Source organism: Phacochoerus africanus, chromosome 3 (genome assembly GCF_016906955.1).
Source record: "Phacochoerus africanus isolate WHEZ1 chromosome 3, ROS_Pafr_v1, whole genome shotgun sequence".
Lineage (NCBI taxonomy): Eukaryota > Metazoa > Chordata > Mammalia > Artiodactyla > Suidae > Phacochoerus > Phacochoerus africanus.
In genome coordinates this window covers 106,393,066-106,414,193 of record NC_062546.1, presented here as the reverse complement: position 1 = coordinate 106,414,193, position 21,128 = coordinate 106,393,066, and positions in this window count along the sequence as shown.

Below are 21,128 nucleotides of genomic sequence, written 5' to 3'. Positions count from 1 at the left end.
AGGAGAAGATATATTGGTGTATAATATAACCTATGTCTTGAACTCCCCTCTGTCCATAAAATATGGGACTGGGATAATATTGGAGGTTTTAAAGAAAATACCTAAGGAAAAAAGATCCCATATTTTTTAATTCTTTAGCAATATGCCAGCCTTTTCGCAATCTATACCAACCTTTTTGTGGACACATCAATTTAATCTTCTTTAGTTTGGTTATGAAGAGAAATCTTACTTTATTGTAAGCTTCCCAACATTTTTATTTTGTATGAATATTGTTCAGGTGGGAAGGAAAAGTCTTAGTATATGCTGGCAAGAGCTACAGAACCAACCTCATTTCTTATCATTATATGGACAATCACAGCAGATCCAAGAAGATAGAGAATATTTAGACAAACACAGTGGGGTCTTCAGCAACAGTGAGAGTTGATATAGAGCCATGTCATAGTAGATGACCAAGCAAATTTGAATACAGTATTGTAATTTGGCATGGGATATATCAGCTCATTATCTCATCAGAAGATATAAGCATCTGACAACTCAAGAGAAAATTTGAACTGGTTATTCCTAATTGCAGGCTATCAAAAATACAGTGGGGGCACTATTTTTGCTTTACCTCCCTCCACCAGGTCACGTAAGTCAAATGAGTCTACCATGAATTCACTCCATATCTTGAGATGTAGCAGTAAAATAGATGTGAAAATTTGGAAATAAAAAAAAAAAAGAAGCGTTCTACTTGACAATGCAAAGTCAATGCAGTACATTTGCCTATGGACCTACATGAATTACTGAATTAGAATAACTTTACTAGAGTTTGGCAAATACTTTTTTGATCATGGGGAAGATTCCTGAGAGAAATGAAATAGTTTAGCTATATAAAGGAAAAATGAAGGAAGAAAATATATTCTCTGTATATCTGATTATAATATAAATTTGGATCCCCATATAAACAATGATAAAGTGTTTATAAAATAGTGGGGAAGAATTAGGCCAAGGAGATATTTTAAATTATCTCTGTGGAAAAATCAGGAAAATTTTCACAGAAGATTGCCACTTGAATAAAATTATTTGATGAACAGGATTCATTAGATGCCACTGACTGGAGAGAATATTTTGTACAGAATAACAAGCCTGTGCAATGACACTGCATTACTATATATTTTAGGTTTTTTTGGCAAAGTTTTAGAATCATTAACATTTGAGGTGCAACTGGAGACATGAATAACAGATTAGACTAGATAAATAAAAGTAATTAGATCATGGATGTGCTGCTTAAATGTTTTACAGAAAGAAAACCCGTGCTTTAATTTGTCATTTGGATTGGTCACTCACCCAGTGGTGTGAAAAGTCGATGTGAAGAGGTAAAATACATTGACCAGAAGGATTACTTAGAAAGTATTTGAAGTAGTCTCTTGAGATTCAAGATGAGGACCTGCTTATGGTAATAAATCAACTGTAGAGATGGCTAGGTGGAAATAAATTGGAGAGACATTCAAGAACTAACTTAATAGGATTCAGTTATATTATTGGCTAAACTTATTGATGGCAAAAGTAAAGTACTGCACCACTCCTTAAATGTGAGTTTTTATGTTTGAATATAAATTGGTTCAATTACTAAAGTTAGCAGGGGTGAGGTGTGAGTTAGGGTATGGTTTAGGGATCAAGGAAGGGAAAATGAACTCACATTTTTTCATGTTGATTTTTTGTTATCATTATTACATCCAACAGATGTGCCACAAATACTTTATTCAGAAGCTCAAAGCTAAAGATCTGATTGTGCTGGTTAACTACATACCTGTCATCTCCACATGTTTCTAAGCTTCCTGAGGAAAATTAATGTATCTTATTAATCTTTGAAACATCACATTATAAAAGTAGGCTCTCATTTCTTTCTCAATCAAATAAAAAAAGTTACAATAAACTCAGGTTTCCTGAACTTTTGCAGTATTTTTACATTTTTTGTATGGTAGAGTTTGGGAAAGATTAAAATTTAAAATTTGCATAGAATGCTTAAATTTATGTTCATAGGTTTGACTGAAGTATTCATGATCCTGCAGTTATAATCATAAAGGTAAACTCAAGGGAAAAAACAAAAATACTCTTGAGTCCTTGGCAGAAGATTGATATGCAGTTACTCAGTTGGACAGAGGATTTGCCCATTACTTTATAAATTAAGCTAGGGTAGCTACTTATATGATATGGTAGAAACTAAACTTTCAAGATTTTTACTCAAATTCTAGTGGAACAAGACATCAGATCAACATATTGAAATTATTATAGCATCCGTCTTTTCTGAATAGGTTACATTGTTTTAGGAAAGGTTAGTTTCTTTTTTCATTTATTTTGATTAACTAACAATATTACCAGAAATGAAATGCCATGGCTAATGCATCACTGTACTCAATTCAAATGTTCAATATTATTCTTAATACAAATAGCTTATAATACTTCATGAAACCACATTTTTGACATGAACTACAATATCTAATGAAGGGGTGACAAAAGCGCTAAGATGAAAGCCATCATTACATTGAGTTAGAGATTTATTTAACTGGTAAGGATTCTGACTAAAATAACTGCATTCAATTTGTTAATAGGCCTGTGAGTTTTTTTAATAGGCTGCGTGTTTTTAAACTGTCCCACTGACATTTCAGCATTCATAAGACAAGCTCTAGTACTGCCATCAACTCACTGCATGACTTTCAAATTTACATTTAGTAAACAGGAAATTACTTTGACTACAGTTCTTATTCTGAAATATAACTTAGGTTATGGTGTTTATTCTTCTGTTTTTTTTTAATGGCATCCACTGAGAAATCACTATTATTTGGAATACACAACTGAAATTTATTTCATGCTCTATAATTTTATGAGAAGAAGCAAGTGATAATAAACAGTCTAATACCATGATTATATTCATGAAAACAACTTAGATACTATAGATTATATAACTCCTAATTAATAATTATGCTTTCTGCAATAAGATACTGGATGTGTATTAGAAAAAGCTATACATGTGAAGATGACTATTATTAATTGAAGTATCAGAAGAAGAGGATAGCTTATTTTCTGAGAATTCAGGCTCTGGAGTCTAACTGCCTGTGCTGAATCAGTATCATTCATTGTAATTGCAGTGTTAGATGCACGTTAATTTACTCTAGCTATAAAAAAATGGAACCTGTACATATCTATGTATTATTGCACAGTTTATTAGAAATATTTATTTTTTATAACATAAACCTTTAAAAAGCTCATAATAAAAATATCTATTTTACAGGTGAGGAAACTGAGTAATCATGGTTGAGGAACATGCCCAAGTTTACCAGCTAGTACATGTAAAAGCTATGTGATCAGACTAGCCAAGTTAGCATAGATACCTAGGGTGTTTATCCTATTATGAATGCTGTTATAAATCTGTCACTGTAGAAGAGGGCCATCTAGACATCTCACAGAACTTACCTAAAAGAAATATACAGTATCTAACTTTTAATATATGATAATCCTACTTGATGATTACAAGTACCATTGTTTTACTCCAAAAGATATTACCGAAATAAAAATCAGGATTTTTGGTTGGCTATAAACTGAGTGTGAAGTTATTTTGGATGCTGTGTGCTGTACATTATCAGATAATCCTTGATGGTTATTGTTGTTATTATTCTTTGGTTATACCTAAATCTGCAGTTTCAAAAAAAAACATGTAAATTTTCATTTTAACCATTTCATATCAGAGTTAATAAATCACAGTTACAGCTTCATTGAATTTATACAGTCTCCCCCCCTTACCATTTGTCACAATTCTCATGTATATTTTACTATTTTCACATGTGAATGTAGATTTCAGAGGCCATACACATCAGCCCGTAGTTGCACTATAATTTTTCAGAAAGTCTTAATACATTTGTTTTTGTTTACTCATTTGTTTTTATTCTCTACAGCCGTTTTGAGTAAATAGACTTGCTCATGTTTCATTCTCATATTAGGGAATAGATATTACATATAATGTATTATATATGTATAATTTATATATATAATTTTATATATAACTTCACTATAATAATAGTTTTAGACTTCTAAAAATTAATTTTGTAAACTTTTATTCTTGTTAAATTCATTGCATATATTCATTCTTTGATATCTATTATCTATCATGGTAATGAGTGAATTCTTCAATTTACATAAAAAAAGTGGCATTTATATATAAATCAGTATAGAAAATAAGGAAGCAAAGCAAAACCTTGTATACCTCTCAGTATGTTTAAAATCTTGAAGCTTCAGATTCAGGGCTAAGGAAAATTTAACTAAAAACAGATATAATAAAAATAGTATGTCATAAGACCATTGAGGGGTGATGTGTTCAGTAATATTTACCAACTAATTTCTCAGTTCCAGTGTGAATGCTTATAATCAAAGATGAATGAGACATCTATATTTGGAATACATGGAATTTAGATCAGTATTTGTAACCTTATTAAAAAGGTGTTTTCATGATATGAAATATCTTCTCTTGAAGAGGCAGGAATAAACACTGTGAATTATCTCTGAAAAGGAGAATGACTAAATCTAATAAACAAAGACCACTGTATTTGACACCAGTGCAGAAAGTTATTCATAAAATCAGTGATGCAGATGTGATAAGAAAGAATTGGCAACATGCCTCAATAAAATTAAAAGGTGTACCATCTTTACTATTCTGGATTGCTGATTATTGAGCAATTACTGGGGTGTGCTGACTCAAAGTTCAGGTTTTGTTATTGTCATTGTTTGTTTTGCAGGGTGGAATACTTTCATTTCCTCCTGCTTTGGCTCTAATTAGTAATCCTTGAGAGTGTGACACATTTTTCTTTGTATTTGTAAACATTACATTGAAGTATCATAAACCCCACAGAGAAGCACACAAATTATAAATGTATTTTTGAATGAATTTTCACTAGGTGAATGTATTCATATAATTAGTGCTTAGGTACAGAAACAAAACATAAATTGAACCATGAAAACCTGTTTTGCCTCTTTCAGCCACTGAACTCTCCAAGGATAACCATTGTTTTGACTTCTAGTAATATAGGGAAAATATGCCAGTTATTGGACTTTACATAAATGTAGCCTATACTCTTGTTTCTGTTTCTCGTATTCTACATTGTGATTCATCTAAATTATTTTAGATATAGTTTCAAGTCATTCATTCTCAGTGTTCACATGGCTGTTCAGTAGTTTTCAGTAGTATCCTGTAATATTACAGAATTCCATACATGTGCTATAATATGCTATAAAGTACTGAGCACTTAAAATATACTAAGAAGCTAAATTTTTTGTTTTATTTAATTTTTTATTTACATTTAGGTTTAACCAGTTTCATGTGGCTCATGGTTACCATATTGGACAACACAGTATAGAGCATGTAGTTGTATGACTGTGCCACAATTTAATTATCTGTTCCTCTGTAGAAAACCATTTGTGTACTTATAGGTTCATACTATTATGAATGACGTTCTTATGCAATATCTATTACATGTCTTTGGCAGAAAGAGCATATACATTTCCATTCAATACAGTCCCATTATGTAGGAGTTGTATTACCACTTTCAACTTTAACAGAAGATATCAAAAAAACTTTCATATTGATTGCACTGAATTACCATCTTAACAGCAATGTATATGTGTTCCATTTACTCCACATTCTTATCAATTATATTGTCAATCTCTCATTTTCTTCATTTTGGTAGGTATAAATATAGCAATTATGGGTTCCACTATCATTTAAAAAAATTATTCTTAAAGAAATGGGTCATATTTTCAAATAGAGTGGTAATAACACTCTGCTAGTATATAGTCTTCCTTCCAAATATTCTAAATCTCTGTATAACCATAAGGGAAATAACAGAAAAATCCCAATTGAAGGACACTCTACAAAATACCTGAGCTGGTACTTCTCAAAACTGTGAAAGGGTATGAAAAGCAAGAAAAGTCTTAAAATCTTTCATAGTGAAAGGTGCTTATGCAACATGGCTACTAAATGAAATGTGCTGTGCTAGATGGGATCATAAAACAAAAAAAAGTTCATTAGGTAAAAACTAAGTAATTCTGAAGAAAATATGAATTTTAGTCAATATCATATGTCACATTGGTTCAATTATTGTAACTAATAGGCTACACTAATAAAAGATGCCAATAGTAGAGAAATATCTAAGGTATAGTGGAATTCTCTGTAATATCTTCCTAATTTTTTCTCCGTCTTCAGTTATCCTAAACCAAAGGTTTTTATTCAAGAAAGTAGACCCACAATGCGTTTTTTTGTTTGTTTGTTTGTTTTATTCCCATTCTCCTCATCTCCCATTCTGAAACCTTAAAAAAATGAAAAATTCTTTAAATAAGTATACTGATCTATCTCAGATAATGTATAAAGTGAAGTTTCATATCTAATCATGCTTAAGAGAATGAAATAAAATTTTCCCAAAATGCAGTGTAAGAGGTCACTAAATACTCAAAGGTGCTGTTTGTAGACTCTGAGAGAGAGAGAGATGAAAAGAAACATAGATTGGTAAACTGCTCCACTGGATTGATACTCTGTGATATTATTGTGGCAAACAGCAAATGAGATTTTGTAAAAGACCACAATGCCTCAGTGACTAGTTTTTCTTCCCCAAGCATTCTTAGGTAACAAAAGCCAAGCTGCTTTTTTTTTTTCCTTTTGACAAACATCACTTTTATTTTATTAACATCAGAGATTAATTTAAGCATACGGGATTCCATGAATATATTTCCCTTCAAACACTGCCAAGGTCAGTGGAATTTTGACTTATCTGATGCATTTGTACTGGATACACAGTTGAAGACTTCCTAAAGCAATCATAATTCACAATCTATCAAGTTTGCTTCTTAAAGTTCAAGTTGAAATTTCTATTTCTAGTTCAGCCTTGACTTGCTCTACTGTTGTTTTTCTCCTTGGCATATTCCTTAGCTTCTTTTTATGTATCCAAAACTTTAGATTATACTGATTAAGATTTTTTAGCAGGCATTAAAATAAGAAGCAAATATGATTGGATTAAGGCAATAACTACGTATGTGCACTTAGCTTGCAAGCATAAGCTCAGGTTGAAGTTTATTAGAATTATACTGTAATGAAGAAATAAGTTCTATGTGTCTATATATAGAATAATGGGTGATTTGGTGGGCTTTGTGGAATATGATTTATCTGTGTATATTTTTAAATGGATAGCTTTAAGCAATACACAAAGTAGAAATGAAATATAATGTGCACAGCTGAAAAATAAAAATATTGAAGTTATATATTTTACACTATTTGGCTTCAAACTAAATTTGTAAGCACTAGACGTTTATCTTCATATATTCAATCCACTTGAATATACCTTTAAGTGATTTATGATTTACCTCAGTGAAGGGCCCCGTTGATGCTGTTGCTTGCTCCAAATTTCCCAATTCTTATACACCCAGTTAAATAAAAATAGTACTGTGCTTTTACATGTAAGACCCCTGGTATGTGAATAAATGAATATTACTTTATTTTGAATATTACTTTTATTTTGAGGACTCTCCTCTTCTTCAGTACATGTCTTCTTTCTTGACATACAATTTAGGCATTTCACAGTGTTCCTTTGGAGATGATGAATTGCAATAACATAAAAGTGAGATTTTTAAAAATGGGACTTTCAGATATTGAGGGAGAAAATGATGTTATAGAGGTTAATCACAGGGATAATTTGGTGCTCTTATGGTATTTTTCAACATCTATTTCTCCTCTCCTTTACTTGGATAACAGAACCCTTTATTTATTTGGGGAATATTCCTTCCTTACATGATGTGATCTGCAGATGAGGCCTTTAATATAAGAAGTTCAGTAGTAGAATTCCAAGGCAGGTCAATAGGCACCATTCCTTTGGACATTTTTTTTTAGTTTTTTACTTTAATTTTTATTTTACACTGAAGTATAGTTGATTTATTTAAAATGTTGTGTTAGTTTTAAGTGTACAGAAAAGTTATATATATTCATTCTTTTTCAGATTCTTTCCGCATATAGGTTATTACAAAATATTGAGTAGAGTTCCCTGTGCTATACAGAAGGTCCTTGTTAGTTATCTGTTTTATAGATAGCATATATAGTGTATGTATGTTAAATCCAAACTCCTAATTTATCCCTCCTTCTCCTCATTCCTGTTCAGTAACTATAAGTTTTTCCCCCTTTTTTAAAAATTATAGTTTATTTATTGTGTTGTGCCAATTTCTGCTGTACAGCAAAGTGATCTATCTATCTATCTAAACATACATTCCTTTCCTTGTATTATCTTCCTTTATGGTCTGTCCCTTTGGGCATTATTTTTAGTTGATAAAAGGACATTTTTGCCAAAACTGAGTCAGATTCATTTTAATGAATTGAAAAGGGCACAGAAAAAAGCAACATTTTAATTTATAGATTATTGACAGTAGGATATCTTTAAGCCTAGATCTTAATGTTGTTTATTTGTTCCATTGTAGGGAGACATTTCTCAAGAGAATAGATTTGAGGCCAAAAGACAGACAGAAATACTACTGAAGAATATTTTTCTTTCCTTCAGGAAATTTTTGGCTGTCTCTACCAAGCCTTACCTAAAGCTATTTATAGCCCATCTGTCCTTGTTAGATTTTGAACACTTTTGATTTGGATTCTTGTTACTTTCACTAAGAAATAACTTACTCATACCTGAAAACATGCATTCAGGTCCTTCTTGACATGTAGTCCATTTTTGCATACATTGAGTATAACAGATTATGACAATTAGCATACCTAAATTAGGAAAAAGGGCCTACAAGGTTTTTTTTTGTCTTTTGTCTTTTGTCTTTTTAGGAATACACCAGTGGCTTATGGAGGTTCCCAGGCTAGGGGTCCAATTGGAGCTACAACCGCTGGCCTACGCCAGAGCCACAGCAACACCAGATCCGAGCCGCGTCTGCAACCCATACCATAGCTCATGGCAACGCTGGATCCTAGCCCACTGAGCAAAGCCAGGGTTTGAACACACAACCTCATGGTTCCTAGTTGGATTCATTTCCGCTGTGCCACTATGGGAACTCCTGGGCCTAGAATGCTTTTGAGTAAAATGACAATATATAAAACATCTTTCTGAATACATAACCACTTTAAGCATTTTATTAAGTCTCAACTATTAGAATAGTCACTGCTAGTATATAGTTCAGAAAGGTGGTTCCACTTTGTAACCATGAAAATTTTGACAAAGCAGATAATTTTAGGAGAAAAAAAACCAAATGATCCCCTTTGAATGCTTTCATATTGGAAAAATACTAATTGGCCTTTGTGGGAATACAGTGAAGAGATAAAATGTATATGTGCCAAGTGAATGAAATGTAAATGGGCAGAGTTTAAGAATTTTCCCATTAATCTTCATTTAGCCCCCTTTATTATCCAATAGAATTAGGACTCAGTTCTTTTGATATCAGGTTTTAATGTTGTATATTTTTTGCTGGGACTCTTTATTTCTTTCAATCTGAAACACTTCTGAATTTCACAGTTCGAGAAGAGTATTTACGAATTTACGATCAAGTTAAATAGTATGTATGAATATTTTCCCTTTTATTAATGGAAAAAAAATTGGAAGTAGTTTTAGCAAATAATGTGCCAATCTAATACAGAGATCAGACCCATAGCTTTGAAATTTTGGCAGATTCTGTTTTGTGGAATATTTCAGTGAGTCAGATAATTTCTTGTGGTATATAGACTTAATGATGTTGGAAACTGCAGTGCCCTGGCTTGTTTTAAATCAGAATTAAAGACGTGCCAACCTGTCACAAGTCCTGTGCACAGAGTACACTATAGTTCTTCACACTCCTTTGAATTCATATCAGTCATTTGAAAATAACATTTTTCCCTCAGAATGAGCTGTCACCATCAATTTGAATAGTGGCTGTTAAACTGGAATTCATCCAAATATTCAGTAAGCCATTTGGTTCATTATATCACAAACCAAATGACTTATAAAACCATATTTTTTCACACTGTTTTAAAGCAAATACAATAGTATCTCCTCAAAGATTGCAATAATAATTTAAGATATTTTATTCAAACACTATTTTATATTTCTATCTCTTCCTGCTTTACGGCATTTCTGATTCACTTCTCAGTAATCAATCAAAAGCTCTTTTTCTTAACATCAAATGTGTTTGATTCAGTGGTACTTGAGCTCTGGTTATGTGTAATCATCAGATAACAAACAGATCATTGTGATACCCCGTTTCTGTTCCTGTTATAAAAGTGTAAATCATTAGATACAGTACAATAAAGATGATGTTCAGAGTAACATAATATTTGTGAACACATTGGAATAAAAAGTTCTTTTTTTCATTTTAACACAGCTACCATACCTGGCATTTCATAAAACTCCTATGATTTAGGATTATTTTGTATTGTTATCTGTCACCAAATGACATAGCCTGTTGCATAGGATTGAATATGTAAAATCAGCAGCAGTTTTCCTAGAGGATAACAGCTGTTGATCCCTTCTTGGGTTTTTGCTTCTGTTTTATTCTAGAATTAATATGTAAGTTTTTATTTTTTAGGAGGAAAATAGTTTATTTCACTAACTACAGAGATTTCAATTTTTGTAGCCTATAAATTTTAATTTTTTACAAAAAGCAAACGCTTAACTTCAATGTAAGGCATATTTGTAGAAAATTATTATAAATGAAATTAAAGAAATGTGACAAAATATATTTCACAATTTCTGGCAAAGATTAATAGCTAACACCTGGAAAATATTATTATGTGGAATAAAACCATGATTGGGGCATTCAGTTCTAAGTACTAGATCTCAATCTGACCACAAGTTATTGCGTTACTTACTTCTGTAGCTATCGGCTACTTGACCCAGAAAATTAGACTAAAACATTTAACTGCCTGTGTCACTGTGACTGGCTATAGGCAAACCAGTGTATCAAATACAAAAGAATTTGAGGTATCGGAAGTGACACAGTTCAGGTAGAGTAGATAAATTACCTATTATAGTGAGGCCGGAAAATTCTACTTAACTTTACCTATATTTTCTAATGTTTGAAATTGTCTCTTGAGGTATACTTTCTTACGTCTATGTTTAGACGTAATCTGAAATTTAAGTAATTTAGGTTTTCCTACTAACCAATACCTTTTTGTTGTAGTATCTCTTACACTTCTTCTCTTTTGCCCAAGGAAATCTGCATTTTCACACGAATAAATTGTACAGTCTTGAAAATTTACAGTCATTTAACAGTTTACATGGTCTTTTCTGGTGATAACTTCCCTTTCAATTAGAGACAGTGTGTATCCCATTCCCTTAGCTAATTTATAGAAATGATGTTATGGGTCATCATATTACTATTACCTCAATTTTATTTGAAAGTTATTGCTCTGCCACTACCTTTAAAATTCCTCTATCGAGAATTTAAGGCCACCTATGAAAACCCAGCCATACAAAATCTATGGGATGTCACAAAACGAGTTCTTAGAAGGAAGTTCATAACAATACATGCCTTCCTCAAAAAACCAGAAAAATCTCAAATAAACAACCTAACAGAATTGTAAAAAAAAAAAAAAAAAAAAGAAATCTTAAGTCCTCAGAAGGAAAGAAATCATAAAGATCAGAGAGGAGATCCATAAAATACAGGTTTAAAAAAATAGGAAAAAAATCAGTAAAACCAAGAGCTGGTACTTTGAAAGGGTAAACAAAAGTGATAAACATCTGACCAGACTTACCAAGAAGAATAGAGAGAGAACGCAAATAAGCAAAATAAGAAATGAAAAAGGAGGCATTCTCATTGTGGCTCAAGAGATTAAGAGCCCAATGTAATCTCCATGAGGATGTGGGTTTGATCACTGGCCTTGCTCAGTGGGTTAAGTTTCTGGCATTGCCACAACGTGGGGCACATGTCACAGATACCTCTCAAATATGGTGTTGCCATGGCTGTGGTATAGGCCTGTAGCTCTAGCTCTGATTTGACCTCTACCCTAGGAACTTCCATGTGCTGCAGGTATGGCCTTGAAAGAAAGAAAAAAGGAGATATCTCAGTGTATACTGCAGAAATAGAATAACCATAAGAGAATACTATGAAAAATTATATGCTGACAGATTTGACAAGCTAGAAGAAATGGGCAACTTTCTAGGCACATACAGCCCACCAAAACTGAAACAAGAAAAAATAGATAATTTGAACAGATCAATCACTAGAAATGAAATTGAATATGTAATAATAATAATAAAAAGCTCCCTACAAAGGCCAAAGACCAGATTACTTCACAGGCCATTGTAACAAACATACAATGAAGAACTTGTACTGATCCTTCTTAAACTCTTCCAAAAGACTGAAGAAGAAGGAACATTCCCAAAGACATTCTATGAAGCCACCATCACCTTAACACTAAAACCAAATATACTACCAAAAAAGACAATTATAAGCCAGTATTTTGATGAGTATAGATACAAAAATTCTCAACAAAATTTTTGATAACTGAATCCAGCAACACATAAAAAAGATCATATACCACAACCAAGTGGGATTCATTCCAAGTTCACAAGGATGTTTCAACATACACAAATCATTCAGTGTAATACACCGTATTAGCAAAAGAATAGTCAAAAACCACAAGATCATATCAATAGATGAAGAAAAAGCATGTGAGAAAGTCCAACATCCATTCATGATAAAAACTCTTACCAAAGGGAGTGTAGAAGGAACATATCTCAACATAATAAAAAGCATTTATGACAAATCCACAGTTAATATAATACTCAACAGAGAAAAGCTGAAAGCCTTCCCACTAAAATCTCAAATAAGACACTCTCTCACTGCTTTTATTCAACATAGTATTAGAAGTCCTAGCCACAGCAATCAGACAAACAAAAGAAATAAAAGAAGAGGTAAAATTGTCACTATATGCAGATATGTAATATATTCTATATAGAAAATCCTAAGGACTCCATGCAAAAACTATTCTTACCTAATCAATGAATTCAGCAAAGTAGCAGGATACAAGAATAACGTTCAGAAATCAGTTGCATTTCTGTATACTAACAATGAAATATTAGAAAAGGATATAAAAAATAATTTTTAAAATTCCATCCCCCAAAATTTAATACCTAGGAATAAACGACTAGGGAGGTAAAAGACTTATACACTGAAAACTATGAAACACTAATCAAGGAAATTAAATTGAATTCAAAGAATGGACAGATATCCCATGCTCATAGATTGGAAAAGTTAATGTTGTTAAAATGGCTATGCTACCCAAAGCAACCTACAGATGTAATGCCGTCCCAGTCATTTATCCATGATATTTTTCACAGAACTAGAACAAATAATCCAAATATTTACATGGAACCCTAATAAAACCAGAATGGCCACAGCCATCCTGAGGAGGGAAAAACACAAAGCAGGAGGCATAGCTCTCCCAGACTTCAGACAATATTACAAAGCTACAGTAATCAAATCACAGTGTGGTATTGGTTAAAAAAAAAAAAAGACATATAGATCAATGAAACCAAACAAAGAGCCCAGAAATAAACCCAGACTACTGCAGTAAATTAATCTTCAACAAAGGAGACAACAATATAAAATGAGAAAAAGACCATCTCTTCAGCAAGTGGTACTGGGAAAACTGGACAGTTGCATGCAAACCAATGAACCTAGAACCACGCCCTCACACTCTGCACAAAAATAAACTCAAAATGGCTGAAATACTTAAACATAAGATGTGACACTGTTAAACTCTTAGAATAGAGTATAGGCAAAACATTCTCAGACATAAACCATAAAATTGTTTTATTAGGTTAGCCTCCCAAGGCAATATAAATAAAAGCAAAAATAAACCAATGGTACATAATCAAACTTACAAGCTTTTGCATAGCAAAGGAGACCTTAAAAAAAAATAAGACCATCTATGGAATGGGAGAAAATAGTTGCAAATGATGCAATCAACTTGGATTTAATATGCAAAATATACAAACAACACATACCACTCAAGAGCAAATAAACAAGCAATCCAATTAAAAAGTGGACAGAAGACCTAATTAGATATTTCTCCACAGAAGACATATAGATGGCCAGTAGGGACATGAAAATATGCTTGACATTGCTAATTGTTGGAGAAATGGCAAATCCAAACTGCTGTGAGGTACCACTTCACACAGATCAGAATGGCTATCATTAATAAATCTACAAAACAAATGCTGCAGAAAGTGTGGAGAAAAGGGAACTCTCCTAAACTGTTTGTGGGAATGTAAATTAGTACACCCATTATGGAGAGCAGTGTGGAGGTTCCTCTGAGAATACTAGAACTATATACGGTCCAGGGATCACACTGGGTATATATCCAGACAAAACTATAATTTAAAAAGTTATATCCATCCCTATGTTCATAGCAGCACTATTCACAGTAGCCAAGGCATGGAAGCAACCTAAATACCCATTGACAAATGAACAGATATGACAATGTGGTACATTTATGTGCACACTAGAGATTCTCATACCAAGTGAGGTTAAGTCAGAAAAAGACAAATACCATATGATACCACTTATATGTTGAATCTGAAATATGGCACAAATGGGAGTTCCAGTTGTGGCTCAGCAGGTTAGTTGCCATGAGGATGCAGGTTTGATCCCTGGCCTCAATCAGTGGATTAAAGTATCTGGTGTTACTGCAAACTCTGATGTAGGTCACAGATGCGGCTCAGATCTTACGTGGCTGTGACTGAGGGTATGGCCAATAATTCAGCTCTGATTTGACCCCTAGCTTTGGAATTTCCATATGCCCCAGGTGTGGCTCTAAAAATAAATAAATAAATAGGGCACAAATGAATCTATCTATGAAATAGAAAGAGACTCACAGTTTAGAGAACAGACTTGTAGTTGCCAAAGAGGAGGAGTGAAGGAGTGGGATGGACTGGGAGTTTGGGGTTGGTAGATGCAAACTATTACATTTAGAATGGATGGGCAGTGGGTCCTGTTATAAAGCACATGTAACTGTCTCTTGGGATAGAACATAATGGGGGATGATATGAAAAAAAGAATTGTGTGTGTGTGCACGTGTGTCTGTGTAACTGGGTCACTTTGCCATATGGCAGAAATTGGCATAACATTGTAAATCAACTATAGTTTTAAAAAATTTAATGGAGTCTAGGATTTTTATATATGTTATCATGTCATCTGCAAATAGAGACAGCTTTACTCCTTCCTTTCCAATCTGAGTATGTTTTCCTTCTTTTCTTGGCTCATTGTTCTAGTTAGGACTTCCAGTACTATGATGAATAAATATGGTGAGAGTGAGAATGTTTGTCTTCTTCCTGATATTAGAGGAAAAGCTTTCAATTTTTCACCATGGAATATGATATAAGCTGTGGACTTGTCACATATGGTCTTTACTATATTGAGGTGAAGCTATACCAGTTTGTCATTTTTTGAGGGTTTTTAAAATCATATGTTGAACTTTGTTAGACTTTTTCTAATTGAAATATTATATGATTTTTTCTCCTTTATTTTATTAGCATAGTATGTCACATTCATTTGTGGGTGTTGAACCATCTTTGCATCTCTGGAATGAATCACATTATTATGGTGTACAGTCCTTTTAATGTATTGGTGAATTTGGTTTGTTAATATTTTGTTAAATATTTTTGTGTCTATATTTATCATAGATATCAGCCTATAATTTTATAATTTACTTTTATTGCTGTTGTCTGCTTTTGCTAAAGGGTAATGCTATCATAAAATGAGTTTGAAAATGTTCCCTCCTCTCCTGTTTTTTGGAAGAGTTTTGGAAGCCCTGGCACTTCTTTACAGTTTTGTAGAATTCATCACTGAAGCCGTCTGTCCTATATTTTTCTTTGTTGGGAGTTTTTACCTTTGTTTTTCTTGTGATTTTAAAATTTTTATTACTGATTTAATCTACTTACTAATAATTGGTTTGTTTAGATTTTCTATTTCTTCATTATTAATTCTTGGTAAATTGTTTCTGCGAATTTCTTCTAGAGTGTCCAATTCGTTGGTGTATAATTGTTCATAGTAGTCCCTTAATGTCACTTGCACATCTTTAGTGTCAGTTATAAGGACTTATATTTCATTTATAATATTATTTGTTGGAGTCCTCTCTTTTTTTCTTCATTAGTCTAGCTAAAAGTGTGTCAATATTGTTTTGTCTGAAAAAAAGAATTTATTGATATTTCTGTTGTCCTTTCATCTCTACTTCATTTATTTCCACTATGAACTTTACTATTTATTTTCTTCTACTAAACTTGAGTTTAGTTTGTTCTTTTTATATTTCCCTGAGGTGTAAAGTTGTTTATTTAAGATCTTTCTTTAATCTTAATGTAGACAATCATTGCTATGAACTTCCTTCTTAAAATCTCTTTTAATGCCTTCCATAAGTTTCGGAATGTTGTACTCCATCTTCATTTGTTTCAAGACTTTTTTTTCTTCTGATATTTTCATTGACCCATTTGATGTTCTTAATTTCTACATATATGTGCTTATTTTCTACATATATGTGAATTTTCCACTTTTCTTATAATTGATTTGTAGTTCCATACCATTGTGGTTAGAAATGATGCTTGATATGATATCAATCTTCCTTAAATTTTTTGTAACTTTTTCTTAAATTTTACTGGAGTATGGTTGACTTAACAATATTGTATTAGTTTCAGGTATACAGCAAAGTGACATATATCTATAGATATCTATAGATATCATTTTTCCCATGTAGGTTATTACAAATTATTGAGTAGATTTCCCTGAGCTATGCAGTGGGTTCTTGCTAATCATCTATTTTTACAGTAGTGTGTATGTTATTCCCATCCTCTCAGTTTCCCCCTCCTCTACAGTTTCCCCTGTGGTAACCGTAAGATAGCTGCTGAAATCTGTGAGTTTGTTTCTGATTTATAAATAATTTCTTTTGTATCATTTTTTAAGATTCCATATGTAAGTGATATGATATTTGCCTTTGTCCAACTTACATCACTCAGTATGATACTCTCTGGGTCCATCTATGTTGCTGCAAATGGCATTATTTCATTCTTTTATGACTGAGTAATATTCCATTGCAAAAAGCATAATTTGAAAGGATACATGCACCACAGTGTTCATTACAGCATTATTTACAATCTTCCTTATGTGTATCGAGTGTTTCATACATGCTTGGGAAGAATGTGTATTACATTGCTTTTGGATGGAATGTTCTGGAAAGTCTGCTAAATTAATCTGGTCTCATACATAATTTAACCCCACTGTTGTCATATTGAATTTCTATCTGAATTACCTATCCATTGTTAAAAGTGGGTTTATCAAAGTCTTCTATTAATATTGTAATGCTATGTAAATCTCCTTTCAGGTGTGTTAATATTACTATACATATTTAGCTTCTCCTATATGGGGTACACATATGTTTATAAATATTAAATATTTTTATCAGATTGATTTATTTATCATTACATAATGATTTTCTTCTATCTTATTATGGTTATAGAATTACATTCTGTTTGGTCTAGTATAAGCATAGTTACCCTAGATTTCTTAAGGATTCCGTTTGCATGGAGTATCTTTCTTGATACCTTCACTTTTAGTCTGCACATGTCCTCAAAGCCTGAAGTGAGTCTCTAATAAGAAGCATATTTTTTAAAAAAAAAATCTGTTCATCCACTTGATGCCTTTGGTTCAGAGAATTTAGTCTATTTATGTTTAAAGTAATTATTGATAAGTGTGGACTTACTTTTACCATTTTTTTAATTGTTTTCTGGCTATTTAGTGATTCCTTTGTTCTTCTTATTGTGTTACCTTCCTTTGTGATTTGATAATTTTATTTTTTCTGTTTGTTTCCTTTGATTTTTTAAATTTTATTTATTTTTTTACAGAATAAAATACATATATTTAAACACAGTTACATTCACACAGATTATTATGTCATGGATCTTAAGAAACAGATTAAGTGACTCCCTCTGGAGAAGTGGAATGGAAAATATGCTGAGACAAATAGGAAATTTACTCTGTACTTTATCCCATTTTGTATGGCTTTCATCTTTACTATTTAGTATTATCTATTACATTTCAATTTTTCTTTAAAAATTAGCATTATATTAAAATTGTGTGTATTATGCAACTAAAATTTATAAAGAAGAAAGCCTTATATACCATTAAATATTTTATACATCATAATAAAAAGAATAACTTAACTGGTAAGAATAACAAAAATAATACACCCTCTGAAAATAAGTAAAATATAAAATGCATAAATTGGTTAAAAACCAGTGTAACTATATAAATATGTCCTCACAATTTGTTACATCTTATTGATTCTTCAATAAAGGCATTACACCATTCTAGGTGATGTGATAAACAAGACATTATAGACCTTACATTGTACCATGGAGAGAAATGGTTATTAATAATACAGTTGTAGAACTGTATTATTTAATTGTACAGTTGCATTATTTAATTACAATTATCATAAATTCTTTGATGGAGAGGAAATCAGAATCAGATGTAAGTAAGAAATCAGAAATCAGTAAGAAGACTTCAGCATTCCAAGAATGATGTCAAATGACCCCCTTCATGGTGGATTAGGCACTTATTTACTACAAGATATATTTCTTCTCCAGAGATTCCTTGTTTGTATATCAATTGTAGATTTTTGGTTTGCAGTTATTCTTAAGTTTTGATATGAGTCTATATGTATATGAGATTGTTTTAAGTCGTTGTTCTCTTAATTGCAAGTTCATCTCCAATGTTCTGCATTTGTACCTGCCTCTTCTCATGATTTCTGATTTTGGTGGTATAATTGTGCATGGATGATTTCGTACCTTTACTGGTGAGGTGATTTGATAATTTTCTATAGCAGCATGCTTAGTTTGTCTTTTGTGTATTTACTGTTGGTTTTCATTCGGTGAATATCATGAAATTTCATAAAACGTATTTACAATAGTCTATTTTAAGCTGATAGAAACTTAAACATATACTAAAAGTCAACATTCTTATTGTCCAGCCATTTTGTGTTTTAATGCTATAAATTACATTTTTACCTTGTCTATTCATTAAAAAATTATAGTTATTTTTAATGATTTTGTTTTCTAACCTTCCTACTAGATTTATAAGTGATTTACCCACCCTCATTACATTAGAGTTTTTTTAATTTAACTGCACAGTTGACCTTTGAACAAGGCATGGGATATGGGTACTGATCCTCATGCAGTTGAAAATCCATGTAGAACTTTACAGTCAGCCCTTCCTATCTGTGGTTCTGTATCAGCAGATTCAATCAACTCTGGATCAGATAGTGCTTTAATACATATTTATTAGAAAAAAATCCATGTATAAGTGAACTCTCATAGTTCCAACCTGTGTTGTTCAAGGGCCAATTGTAATTTACCTTTCCTGTGAGATTTGTACTTTCATGTTTCCCTGTTACTATTTTGGATCCTTTCTTTTCAGTTTGAAGAAATCTCTTTAACTTTTCTAACCTTTCTTTATGATTTTTATTTTTTCCACTCCAGTTATTGTTATTTCACCCAACAAACTTTTTTTTTCCACTGTACCACATGGGGACCCAGTTACATATACATGTATACATAATTTTTTCTCCCATTGTCATGCTGCCTTTTAAGTATCTAGACATAGTTCTCAGTGCTACACAGCAGGATCTCATTGTTAATCCATTCAAAAGCAATAGTTTGCATCCATTAACCTCAAGCTTCCAATCCCTCCCACTCCCTCCCCCTATTCTATTCTCCAAGTCCATGATTTTCTTTTCTGTGGAAAGGTTCATTTGTGCTGTATATTAGATACCAGATATCAGTGATATCATATGGTATTTGTCTTTCTCTTTTTGACTTATTTCACTCAGAATGAAAGTCTCTAGTTCCATCCATGTTGCTTCAAATGGCATTATTTCACTGCTTAAATTCCATTGGGTTACTTTGCAGTATTGAGTGTTCTTGGTTGGCTTTTATTCCTTCCAGTGCTTTTACCATATTGTGGTTTTGATCTGTATTTGTCTAATGATTAATCATGTTGAACATTTTTTTCATGTGCTTTTTTGCCATTTCTTATAACTTCTTTAGAGTAATGTCTTTTTTTTTCTTCTGTTTTTTTGTCTTTTTAGGGCTGCACCAGCAGCATATGGAGGTTCCAAAACTAGGGGTCAAATTGGAGCTGTAGCTGCCAGCTTCCACCACAGCCACAGCAATGTGGGATCTGAGGTGCATCTGCAACCTATACCACAGCTCGTGGCAACTCCATGTCCTTAACTGAGCAAGGCCAGGGACTGGACCTGCATCCACATGGATTCATTTCCACTAAGCCACAATGGGAACTTCAATTTCTTTGCCTATTTTTAAAAATTTTGTTGTTTATCTTTTTGTTATTGATTGTAAGTATTCTTTATGTATTCTGGATAGTAGATATTATGAGGTCTATGATTTTCAAATATTTTCTTTCCTTCTGCAATTGGTGAAAATGGGATGAGATTGGAATACTCATGCATTATGGTTGAGAAAATAACATGATGCAGCCACTAAAGAATGCATTTTTTTTATTTCTCAAAAAAACTAAGCATTGAATTATATGAGATAGTGATTCTCCAGTTAGGTATATATCTAAAATAATTAAAAACAGTTACTCAAATAAAGAGTGTACATGAATGTTTATAGTAACACTATTCAAAACAGGCAAAAGGTTGAAACAACTGACATGTTCCTCAGCAGATAAATGAATAACCAAAAATGTGATATATCCACACAGTAGAGTATTATCCAGATATAAAAATATAATGAAGTGCTGATATATAGTCCAACAGGAATGAACCCTTAAAAAACTTACAGAAGATGTAAACTGAGAGTCTCAAAGCTTACTAGTGGTTATCAGGGAAAGAGGGGGAGGAGGAGTGACTGGTAGATCAGTATTTCCTATGGTCTTTCCTTTTAGGATGATGAAAATATCTCGAAATTAAAGAGGTGATGTTTGTACAACCCAGTGAATATTCCAAGTGCTATCAAACTGTGTAATTAAAGGAAGTTAATTGTTAATGTGTTTTTCTTTTTTAAAAAATCACTCAATGAATTTATTACATTTATAGTTGTACAGTGATCATCACAATCCAATTTTACAGGATTTCCAAC